Source organism: Taudactylus pleione, unplaced genomic scaffold (genome assembly GCF_031769625.1).
Source record: "Taudactylus pleione unplaced genomic scaffold, aTauple2 ptg000225l, whole genome shotgun sequence".
NCBI classification, from domain to species: Eukaryota; Metazoa; Chordata; class Amphibia; order Anura; family Myobatrachidae; genus Taudactylus; species Taudactylus pleione.
The window spans coordinates 13,688,429-13,701,337 of NW_028284627.1; the positions used below are offsets into that span (position 1 = coordinate 13,688,429).

The following is a 12,909-nucleotide window of genomic DNA, read 5'->3' on the forward strand; positions in this document are numbered from 1 at the left end:
CTGCAACTTCAAAGAAGCAAGGCGAAGCCCATGGTCTAGCCCCGCCTGTAGGAAAGCTAACACTCTAGACAGACGGAACTCCCAAGGGGCATAACCTCTCGGTCGACACCACTGGAAGAACGTATGCCACGCACGATGGTATATCCTCGCAGAGGATGGTTTCCGAGCTCTTAGCATTGTTTGCACCACAGAGCTGGAAAACCTCCTGGACCTTAACATGGCCGTCTCAACAGCCACGCCGTCAAAGACAGCCGAGCCAGGTCCGGGTGAAGACAAGGACCCTGTGATAGCAGGTCCGGACGTAGCGGCAACCGCAGAGGAATGCCCACGGACAGACTCTGAAGGTCTGAAAACCAGTGCCGCCTGGGCCACTCGGGAGCTATCAACAGGAGCGTACCTCCCTCCTGTTTGAATTTCCGGATTACCCGCGGAAGAAGGGAAAACGGAGGAAAGAGATAAGCAAACCGGAACGTCCACTGGACGGACAGAGCATCCACCAGAGACGCCTTTTCGTCTCTTGTTCGAGACTCGTACACCGGCAACTTGTTGTTGTGCCGTGACGCCATGAGGTCTATCTCTGAAAGACCCCACCTGTCCACCAGAAGGTGAAAGACGACCTGGTGCAGAGACCATTCCCCCGGATGTACGTCCTGGTGACTGAGAAAGTCCGCCTCCCAGTTGAGGACTCCCGGGATGAATACTGCTGATATGGCCGGGAGATTGCGCTCCGCGCAGACCAGGATGCGGGACACCTCTACGAGTGCCGCCCGACTTCGGGTTCTTCCTTGTCGGTTTATGTAGGCCACGGTGGTGGCGTTGTCCGACTGGACCTGCACGGGGTGACCTTGGAGAACCCGATGTGCCTGCTGGAGAGCATTGAAAACCGCGCGGAGTTCCAAGATGTTTATTGGAAGCTCCTTTTCTGCCTGAGTCCACCTGCCCTGGAACAAGTGTGGACCCGTGACAGCTCCCCAGTCCCGAAGGCTGGCGTCTGTTGTTAACAGGACCCAGTTCGCCACCCAAAATGGACGACCCTTGTTGAGGTGGGTCGTCTGCAACCACCAGGCTAGAGACAGGCGAACCTCCGGAGTGAGCACCATCGTCTGGGACTTTAGACTCTGAGGCAGTCCATTCCATTTGGACAGGATCAATTGCTGCAGAGGTCTGGAGTGAAACTGGGCATATTCCACCATGTCGAATACTGACACCATGGAGCCCAGTAACCTCATCGCCGAGTGCAGAGACACTCGGCGACTCAGAAGACAACTGCGCACCCTCAACTGTAAGGCAGAGATCTTTTCCCCCGTCACAAAGATCCTCTGCTGTCTGGAGTTCAATAACGCTCCGAGGTACAGAATCCTCTGAGACGGGATCAGGGTGGACTTTTGCCAGTTTATTAACCAGCCGTGACGTTGCAGAACTGCAATCGTCAGGTCCAAGTGGCGTAGAAGGAGCTCTGGAGATCCTGCCACCAACAGAAGGTCGTCTAGGTACGGCAACATGCGGAATCCCTGCAGCCGCAGGAAAGCCGCCATGACCTTGGTGAACACTCGTGGTGCTGTCGCCAGGCCAAAAGGTAACACCCGGAACTGGAAGCGATCATTGCGGATTGCAAACCTGAGGAACTGCTGATGGCGCAAGAGAATAGGGACATGCAGGTAAGCGTCCTGTATGTCCAATGACCCCATGTAATCCCCAGGTTCCAGCGCCAGAATGATGAACCGTAGGGTCTCCATCCAAAACCGCGGCACCCGCAAGGACTAGTTGAGGGCCTTGAGGTTGAGAATCGGACGGTACGACCCATTGGGTTTCTGCACCAAAAATAGATTGGAATAGAAACCTTGGCCCCTCTGGGAGAATGGAACAGGCACTATAACTCCAGCTTGGAGCATAGTGTGCAAAACCTTCCGCAGTTCCAAGGCTTTGTTCCGGTCTAATGGAAGGCCCGTGGTGAAGAACCGGGATGGGGGCCTGTGCCGAAAGGAGAGGGCATACCCGTGAGAAACCACCTCGTGAACCCAATTGTCTGTCGTGGTTATCGACCAACACTGGGCGAACTGCAGCAGGCGGCCTCCCACTTTGGGATCCCCCAAAGGGAGGCCCGGAGCGTCAGGCCGCAGGTTTGTCATCTGACTTAGGGGCCGGACATCTGGTACTCCAGGCCTGTTTCCTGGGCTTGGCCGATTTCTTGGGCCCAGCCTGTCGGGGAAAAGACTGTGCTTTAGGCCTACGTACCCGAACTTGAAGGCACCGCAGCAGACGGGAGACATGCAGATTTGGCTGCCGCCAGCGTGGCTACAATTTTGTCCAGATCCGGACCATATAGGACTTCTCCATTAAAAGGCAAAGCTTCTAAGCCCTTTTTGGAATCAGTGTCCGCCTTCCAAGATCGCAACCATAAGGTGCGACGAGCAGCAACAGCTGCCGAAGAAATCCTAGATGTGAGGATACTGATATCCAAGGCCACTTTATTGATGTAAGTGGCCGAATCCCGGAGAAAGCCTACCAACTCGGCCTGTTCAGCCGAACAGTCGGAATCCAAAGACGCCTCCAAACTATCAGCCCAGCGCTCCATAGCTCTGGCTACCCAACATACGGCCATAGCCGGTCTGGATGCCCCCCCGCGAGGGAATAAATGGACTTTAGGCAGAAGTCCACCTTGCGGTCCGTAGCATCCTTCAAGGAGGACATGGAGGGCATGGGCAAGGTGGCACTTCGGACTATGATTGTCACGTGAGAATCCACTTGTGGAGGGGATTCCCACTTAGAAAAATAATTGTCCGCAAACGGATAAGCCACAGCTAAACGCCTCTGGGGCTGATACCGTTTGCCAGGGTGTTTCCACGCCTCCTCTAAATGGTCTACTAACTGACCCGAAAGAGGAAACACTGTGGCGTCACCCTTAATATCCTTAAAAAAAGGCATATTTGGACTTGGACACCGGAGGATCGTCATCCTCAATAACTAAAGCCGTGCGGACTGCCCGAATAAGGCCAGGAATTAGCGTCCGACTCTTTAGTACGGAGAGGTTCTTGGTCAGATAGATCCAGTATCTCACCATCATCAGACGTCACGTCGTCATCCTCATAAGGAGCAGACAGAGACGCCACCGGCCGCTTATGTGGCCGCAACACAGACTCCCCTTGTAACACGTCCGACAAATGCTGTACTGAATGGGCATGGGCAACGTGGCACTTCGGACAAGGCGTGTCACATGGGAATCCACCTGTAGCGGGGATTCCCACTTAGCAAAATAGTTGTCCACAAACGAATAAGCCACTGCTAAACGTCTTTGAGGCTGATACCGTTTGCCAGGATGTTTCCACGCCTCCTCTAAGTGGTCCATCAATTGACCCGAAAGAGGAAACACTGTGGCGTCACCCTTAACATCTTTGAAAAGGCATATTTGTATTTTGATACCGGAGGTTCATCATCCTCAATAACTAAAGCTGTGCGGACTGCACGAATAAGGCCAGGTATATAAACCTTAGACTTAGTGTCTGACTCTTTAGTACAGAGAGGTTCCTGGTCCGAAAGATCCAGAATCTCCCCATCAACAGTCGTCCCCTCGTCATCCTCATAAGGAGTGGACAGACGCCACCGGCCGCTTATGAGGCCGCAACGCAGACTCCCCTTGTAACACGTCTGACAAATGCTGCACAGAACTTGTCAGGGAATTAACCCACGCAGGCTTCTGAGAGACCTGAGGAGGGGAAATAGGGAGACTATGGGGTACCATCAGTTGTCTCGGGAACCCCTGCATGGGTGACGACACCACTGACTGCTGGGACAATCCCATCTGGGAAAACGCAGGTGACGGAGCTAACTGGCCCACTAGGGTTGTAAGCGCTTTAGCGAAATAAGCCCAGGGAGGTTCCTATACCGGAGCCGTGACAGTAATTGGCCGCGCCAATAAATAACACTGCCGACATAGCCCCTCCGCGTTACCCTCCCCCTCCGCTATTGGTACATTGCACTTGGGGCCTGATTCAGAGCCGCTCGTAAGCTGCCGCTCGTTCGTTCCTACCGATGTTCGCACAACTGCGCATGCGTACGGATTTTAATACGCATGCGCGAACCAGTCAGTGCGGCCGAAAATCGTGTGCTCTCTAAATAGCGAATGCCTGCTATTTTGAGTGACAGAATGAGGCGTTTGTGGGTGGTAACAGGGGAAGGTGGTTGAAAACGGGGAGTGGAGATCCGAACGCAGGCGTGCTTAAAGGTCAAAACGGACGTTTTAAGGGTGTGCATTATTAACAAAGCAGCGTCATTGACCACGTCACTTGGTTGTTTTATAGTCAGAACTGCTCGCATGATTGTGGTAGGAAAAACCAACCACAAGAATAGCGAGCAGTTCAGACGCCTTTCGATGTACTCGATTAATCTAATAAATAGCGGACATGATGTATGATGCGAGCGGCCAGGGGGCGTTTTTTTCAAAATTACGTTCGCATGTTTTGTTCGCTCGTTCAGACATAGAGGCGTGAACAGACCGCAAAGAGCGAACGGTTCATTTAAATAGCCAGCCCCTTTTTCTGAACGAGCGAGCGCAAATAGCGTCCGGCTCTGAATCAGGCCCTTAGTACACATAAGTTGTAGAGGTAATTCACTCTCAGACATGATGGTAAGTATGTGACCCCTCTCACTGATACTCGTTAGTATAGTGGGAGAACCACCCTGCAAGCACCGCACCGCAAGGGCTTTAGCAGAGGAAGAGCAGGGACAGTAAAATGGCTGACAGTAGAAAGTGAAAGTACAGGCAGCAGACGCTAGCAGAAGTCACATACGATGCAGAAGAAATGAATCCCTGCACTATCAGCGCTGTTCCTCAACTACACAGACACAGAGCCTGGTAGGACACAGCGCTGCATACACAGACCTGTTTCAACGGAGGAGAGGTATGCCGGGGGACCCAGACCGCGGTGCCACCGTCAGCAGCTCTAGCAGCGTTCACCATACAAAGATGGCCACCGAGGAGCAGAGAGGAGGCCGGCCTGGGGGTGGAGCGCTGCCACAGGACCAATCGGCAGCGTAGAGAGGGCTGTGTGCAGCGGGGGAGGCGCCGGCTATGTACAGGAAAGGTGCGCTCCCCTGGCATGCAATTAACCCCTGGGACGCCGCAGCGCTTGCCGCTCAGCTGCGGCCCGCTGTCCCAGGGGGGGTAGTGGAAGCGCAGGTTAGTTACCTGCCTCCACGCTGCAGCCAGTCCCCAGGGAGCCCCCTGCCTGGGGACCATGTGCTCAGGAGGGACCCACCGCGGGACCCCCGCTACTTACCTGCTGCCCCTTGAATCCGGCCATGGTCCGAAACATCTGGGGTCACCGCTAGCCGTGACCCCAGATGCTTACCAACATCCCCGACTCAGAACCGGTGTTCTGGTACCGGCGGGGTGTAGGGGAGACAGCATGGACGTCAGCAGTGACTGACCATGCTGTACTCCCAGATGTGCAGCCACAGCTGCCTTGACGAAAACTTCAGGGGCTATACTTAGCCCCCCTCTAAACATGTGCTCCGACTCCGAGCCGGGCACCAACGAAACAGGGATGCCTTGGCTCGGGGGCGGGGTATAGGAGGGGGACCCTAGTGCATCCTGGGAAGCTGAAAATTTAACTCCATGGTGCCCGATGCCTGACGTCATCACCTATACCCCCAAGGTATCCTGTGGAACCCTATGGAGCCTGATGTAGAAAGTACAAGTTTATTACATACACCTATCACACTCACACATACTTACCTGCTGCTCTACTATCGGTTCTCATGTCCAAGTAGAATTCAATGGGTGTACCTGTAAAAAAATATCCTATACTCACCTCCATCCTGGCACCAGTCTCCATAGTAATTCCGAGTCTTTGAAAAAAAAAAAAAACAGCTGCCTTAATACCGTCATATCCCGGCGAGGGTGAAATGCCGAGCGTCTAGATGTAGACGCCTGACATTTTCCTGACGCCGGGAGACAGGTGCCCGGCATCCCGATCGAAGGGATGCCGGGCGCAGCGAGCAGGCAGCCGCGGGGGGGAGGGTTAGGTTTAGGGCACCTGGGGGGGACTTAGGGATAGGCACCCCCCCGGGAGTGTTAGGCGGAGGGTTAGGGTTAGGCACCCCCGGGGGGGACTTAGGGTTAGGCAACGGGGAAGGGGGGTTAGGGTTAGGCATTTAGAGGGGGGATTAGGGTTAGGCACTTGGGGGGAGGTTAGGGTTAGGCACCCCTAAGGAGGGTTAGGGGGTTAGGTTAGTTTATACTTACCGTAGCGACGATCGGGATTTCCAGCGCTGTCGGGCTTCCGCTGCCAGGCTCTGCTCATCTGTCGGCCAGGTGGTATTTCATACCGATTCCGTGTGAACTTATTCTATTCTAGCTGAAGTACCCGGTGTTGCCAGAATTTAAATCTTCAAGTTATAAAGTTTTATTATGTGATGTGGTCCAAATCCATCCAGTGTAAGGCCCAGAGCAGGCTCCCTGGGTCAAAGTTCTGCCCAGTACACTCCACCAAGAGTTCCGACCAGGCTCCCAACCACTCCATTAGGCATCCCAGACCAATTGCTATCCCTCTGTAAAGTTTTCATCCAAATCCATCCAGTGGAAGGCCCAGAGCAGGCTCCCCGGGTCAAAGGACCTCATTCAGAGGCGGTCGTTGCGGCCGCTCGGTCGTAGGGGAAAGGGGCCGGATATGCAAATGAAGCGCTCGCAAGATGCGTTGCTAAGATGGGTTCGTTAGCTGAACGACCGAGGGTAAAAAGCGGTCGTAAGACTAAAACACGCTCCCTTCTCAATCGCAACACGTCATCTCCGGGGATGTAAGAATTAATCGAGAACATCAGGGCCCATCGAAACTGGTCGCACAGCTTAAGGCTGACCATACCCTCTCTTAAGCACTACGATCAAGTCAGTGTAATAACCACCCATGTCACGTGTGCCATGACACTACTTTGTTAAGTATGCACTCTTCTTAAACTCCGTTCGCATAGTCAGGCACGCCTGCGTTCAGATCTCCACTCCCCTGTTCACAAGCACCTTCCCCTGTTACCACCCACAAACGGCTCATTAGTCATTCAAACTAACGACCTGACTGTGTTCAAGGAGAGAGAAATTTCTGATCGTAACAGCTAGTTTGCGCACGCGCATTGCGAATTTTACGCATGCGCAGTTTAACGAACATTGGCTGCGTACGACCGAGCGGCCGCTACGACCGACTCTGAATGAGTTCCAAAGTTCTGGCCAGCGTCCCCGGGTCAAAGTTCTGGCCAGCGTCCCCGGATCAAAGTTCTGGCCAGCGTCCCCAGGTCAAAGTTCTGGCCAGCGTCCCCGGATCAAAGTTCTGGCCAGCGTCCCCAGGTCAAAGTTCTGGCCAGCGTCCCCGGATCAAAGTTCTGGCCAGCGTCCCCGGATCAAAGTTCTGGCCAGCGTCCCTGGATCAAGGTTCTGCAAGGATCCAACCACCTTGCCTTGGTTTCATCCCAATCAGTGCAGGGGTTTTCAAATGCATAACCGGACAGACAGACAAACAGACCAATTAATTTTTATATATAAGATAACACCTTATCACGGAGTGCAGAGACCCTTATCCTATATATCACCTTATCATGGAGTGCACTGACACTTATCCTATTTACCACCTCATCACGGAGTGCAGTGACACTTATCCTATATATCACCTGATTATAGAGTGCAGTAACACTTATTCTATATACCACCTTATCACAGAGGGCAGTGACACTTATCCTATATACCACCTTATCACAGAGTGCAGCAACACTTATCCTATATACCACCTTATCACAGAGGGCAGTGACACTTATTCTATATATCACCTCATCACGGAGTGCAGTGACACTTATCCTATATATCACCTTATCACAGAGGGCAGTGACACTTATCCTATATACCACCTTATCACAGAGGGCAATGACACTTATTCTATATACCACCTTATCACAGAGGGCAATGACACTTATTCTATATACCACCTTATCACAGAGGGCAATGACACTTATTCTATATACCACCTTATCACAGAGTGCAGCAACACTTATCCTATATATACCTTATCACAAAGTGTGTTATGCCAGAAGTCTATCCCATATTCCATGTTATCACAGTGGGTACAATACCAGAAGCCTATACTACATATCACTTAAACTACACTTATTAATAAATATTTGCACTTATTCCCCGAAAACACCCGTTTTCAGGGGGTAACCTCAAATATTTTGTATCCCCCAAAAATATGACAAAGGGACCGTAGCAGACATCTCTGTCGGCAGCCGTAACCCCCATAGGTTTCTATAGGTGATCTGATGCTGCCATATTTACCAACTTCCGGAATGCAACGCATTCCAGAGATTGGCCCCTGCAGCCTATGGGCTACACATCGTAGTCCACTGTAGCCTATGGGCTACACATTTCAGATTTATCCGGTGGAGGGTTCCCCTAGAACCCTTCCTGGCAATGGTGGACGTGCATGTGCGGTCAGCAGGATTGCTCATGCGCGGTAGCTATGGCAGTACTAAGAGCAAATCGCGGGAACGGGTTCCTTTCAGAGCCCCTGGCCTTTTGGATGCCAGTTAATACTTGCCACCGGTAAAATCGCATCCTGCAATGCAATCTTGGGAGATAATATTGCGCCCAGATCGCATTGGAAATGCGAGTTTTGATAAATGCCCCCCATTGTCACATGAACTGCTGTGCCAGACATACAGTATATCCATTACATCATCTACTCACAAGGAGTGAAGTGCCAAATGCCAAAGTGTACACATATCACTATGCGCAATGTCAGACCCCTACCCAGAGCCGGATTAAAATATGCTAATGAATGTAATCACACGGCAACCGCAGCACTATACCAAGACGCCCATCACTGTATAAAGCCGCTCACTTCCCATGACATGCATCCGCAAGTCAGCAAAAACATCGGTAACATCGAGAAACATCGGAACCATTCGCACAGTTGTGATTGACCTGACCCTGACTCACAGACTGCTAAACTTCCTGTCGCCATCTAGACCTCTCCCAGCATATGCAATCGCAGGGGCTTAATTATGCACGCCGCTGTAATGGCGATCAAACGCACAGGCACGCCTGTGTTCCTTGGACCACTCCCCCTCTCCACCCCCAAACAGTCACTTCCTGTCAGTCACTATGAGATGGGACTGCGTGCTCTCTACGATCGCTTCCCGATCGCAGCGGCCTGTTCGCGCATGCGTACTGTGATGCATACGCCTGCGCAGAGCACAAACATCAACCGGCTGTGTGCGAACGCAGCCATGCGATTCTTGCTGAATCAGGCCCTATGATCCTATTCCCGTATACCAAATGTAGGTCCTTAGGGCCCCCCAGTCTTAAGTGTTCAGGGCCTCCCAAAGCCTGAATGTAGCTCTGCTCCCACTCTACCCCCTATATCACCTTCAAACTAGAAGTGCAAGGTACCTCCTGCATAGCACTTGATTGAAATAAGCAAAAGCCCAAAATACAGTATATTAATTTGCAATAAGAAATTCAGAAGCAGACTTCTCCCTTATACAGTGCTCCCTCTTTATACCACCAGCTTACAACACGGCCATACTAGAGTGTGATATACTACACTTCATGGAATGAATACAATTTTATTTAAGTGCGAAATAAGAGAAAAGATGCCGGAAGCACAGATAGGGAATAGCTCACTTTACATTTGATCAAGTCATAGGTTTAGATTATAGTATGAGCCATACAGCCATTGAACTTACAAAAATCAACACTTGCTCTTAACTTCAGAGAGTCATTGCTATTTACATTAATTGTTCTTCCTTGGTTCCTTAAAACATCAGGCCGGCGCCTAGGTTTGACTAAATGGCTCAACTTCTACATTATTTAGTTCACTCTGGTCTAAGACCATGGCAACGTGATTGCAGGGTGGAAGTGTGAATTTCAGTCTTTTATTTGCATTTAACATACTTTCTTTTTTAATTTTCAGGAACCAAAACTCAAAAAAAATCTTTAAATATTATGCAGGAAAACTTAATGTTATGTGAAAAAAAAATTTGGATCATTTTCGTTCTGGTGCCATTATTGACTATGTCATAGACTGAACTGTCATTCAGTTGAACTTGACGGACAGTTAGTAATATATATATATATATATATATACACAGTATATATATATATATTATATATATATATATACAAACAGTATATACATATATGTATATATATATATATATATATATATATATATACATACACAGTATATAGATTGATGGATAGATAGATAGATAGATAGATAGACAGATAGAGAGAGAGATAGATAGACAGACAGACAGACAGCCAGATAGATAGATAGTGTGCTCATTTGCCACCTGATTGCATGTAGAAGAACTGTGTCTCCAATCAGACATCAATAAACAAGTGGTTTTACATTATACCAGTTTCATGTAGTTATTTCCCACCACATACACGTGTTAACACATTGGGAACACTTACATATTCCCACTAGCATCACAGATAGATAGATAGATAGATAGATAGATAGATAGATAGATAGATAGATAGATAGATAGATAGACAGATTATCTATCTATAGACAGACGGTTAGAGATAATTCAGTACAGTACCTGATTAGATAGATAGATAGATAGATAGATAGATAGATAGATAGATAGATAGATAGATATTCAGTACAGCACCTCATAATATACAGATGTTGTTACTGTAAATTCACTTACACAGTAGATTCAATAAATGTGCAACTTTTGGATGAGAGTGTGGGTTTGTGCCATAACTCAGGAAAGTATACATATGATATTACAGTTTGCAGATTATAAATAGCCAGACTGCACACCAGAGGTATTAGAATTAAAACATGTCATGTAAATAGAGAGAAGGGTGTGAGTAATAAGATGAAGGCTGGTAGGAGCAGTGTCACTTTGTGGTGCCAGCCAGGCAGCCAGCCTCCCAGTACCAGCAACAGGAATGATGAATATAGTGCATGTACAGCTTATGGTTATACAGGGGCCGGGCTGACAACCATGATCAGTAACCATATCATCAGGAGGGGTGATAGCATCTCTCACAGATCAGTGACTGCATTATATTATATATAAAATATATATAATAAATATCTCAGGCCTACGCTTACCTCTCCCGCGGCGGGTGGGTGTTAGATGCTGCGGATGTGAGAGGGGAGATCAGCTCAGCAGCAGCAGAGAGCTAAGCCCGGCCCTTCCTGTAGGAGCACCTGCTGCTGCAGCACAGCCCATCACATGCACTGTAATTATTACACCGCTAATTACTAGTACTGCCTGGGCCAGGAGCTGGCACACACAGATAACACTGGGGCTGGTAATGGGCAATCACCGGCCTGGTACACAGGTAATACTGAGCCAGGGCACACACCGGCCTGGTACATTAATTCTGAGACAGGGACAGGGCACACACCGGCCTGGTACACAGATAAATTGGCACAGTGACTGGACAAATTCTGGCCTGGTATACAGACAATACTGAGCCAAACACTGGCCTGCTTGGGAACTGGTACTGGGCAGAGGCAGCTGTCACATGCTTTTAAAGGGTTAATGACTAGCAATAGAGAATATTCCAGGTACTCCATGGGCAGCTGCCAGCTGATGCCACTCAGCAGAAGAGGTGGCAGCATCATGTGCCCACTGGCTTGATGATAAATCGCAACAACCTATTTCAGGCACTATTTACAGCACAGGGAAGAATGTGGCTATTAGCAAAATATAAACGTGTTTAGGGAGTAATATGCTCCATGTATAAGGTCAGGTATGCAGTGAGGGGTGGCCGGTGCATTGGCCTGGGATGAGGTCATAATCTCCAATGTATATAATGCAAATGCATTTATAGTGCACACAAGAGAAAATATGAATAAAGCCAGTGGGAGGGAAAGGATCCGGTTACTGAAAGACAGCAGCACCATGATGTCACTTACCAGGATCAGCAGCAGCTCATCATGTTCATAGTTCTCTATGCAGGAGGATGCTGTGGGTTCTGATGCAAGTGGCTGCTGCTTGTCCTCTCTGCATTTATATCGTATCTGATAATATCCTTGTGGGTATTCTGAGAATGCCGTGTCCCACCATCACCCAGCACTCTCTGATCGTCTTGTCTGTCTCTTTATCTCCTCCCCTCTCTCCCACCCCCTCACAAAGAGTTCAACATGGCTGCAGCAGATGGGAAGTGCTGTGCAGAATTGATGCTTCTCTCACCCACTCCTCACAGGCACCAGTCTTCCTTTAGCACTGTGCACAGGTCAAATGATGGCCTGTTTGATGTAAACCCCTCCAGCATTTTGTCTATGTGCAATAGGTTAGATAGATTGTCCTTTAAGGTGGTTTTTCAGTGAGGTCATGTAAGTTTGTACCCCAAATTTCCTAGGGTAGTCCCTGCTTTTTTAAAATGTAGCTCTCAGACTCCTATATCCTGCAGGATGGTGTAGGTACATTGGGCCTGATTTGGAAATGGAAGTAATGGCGATTTCTACTTCAGGGTCCATAGGGGGTCCACAGGGTTGACCTTGGGGGTATAGCTTGGATCTGGATCCACGGGCACCATACAGTTAAAGCTTTAGCTCCCAGGATGCACTTGGGTCCTCCTCTATACCCCGCCCCCGAGCCACAGGCACTTCAGTTTGGTGCCGGCCGAAGTCGATTGCACTGTGCAGTGGGGCTGCAGGAGCAGCCCCATAGCTTTATTTTTATAAAAGAAAAGTTTTTTTGTTTTTTTTCTCTATTGCTTTACACTTAATGCGGCAGCATAGGACTGTCGCTTCAACACCCCTCTGGCGCTGCGACGCCAGTACTGCTCTGGGGATCGCAGCGGGACCCCGGAGTTAGTTCTAGCATGACTCCGGGTCCTCCCTCTGACTGCTGCCGGACTCTACGGGGAACAGGTAAGCCGCGAGCAGCGCTCTTAGT

At 49.8% G+C, this 12,909-nt stretch overlaps 1 protein-coding gene across 3 annotated transcripts in view; it reads right to left on the reverse strand.

The window, feature by feature from the left end:
- Nucleotides 1-12,102, reverse strand: part of CYFIP2 (cytoplasmic FMR1 interacting protein 2) — a 76,764-nt gene extending 64,662 nt beyond the window's left edge. For 2 of the 3 annotated variants that reach the window (XM_088478956.1, XM_088478954.1), the window contains exon 1: nt 11,925-12,102. The gene's annotated coding sequence lies outside the window, so the exon portion shown is untranslated. Of the gene's footprint in view, nt 1-11,111; nt 11,199-11,924 lie in introns of those variants that run through there. The other variant, XM_088478955.1, reaches the window with a different exon arrangement.
- Nucleotides 12,103-12,909: the final 807 nt, after the last annotated feature.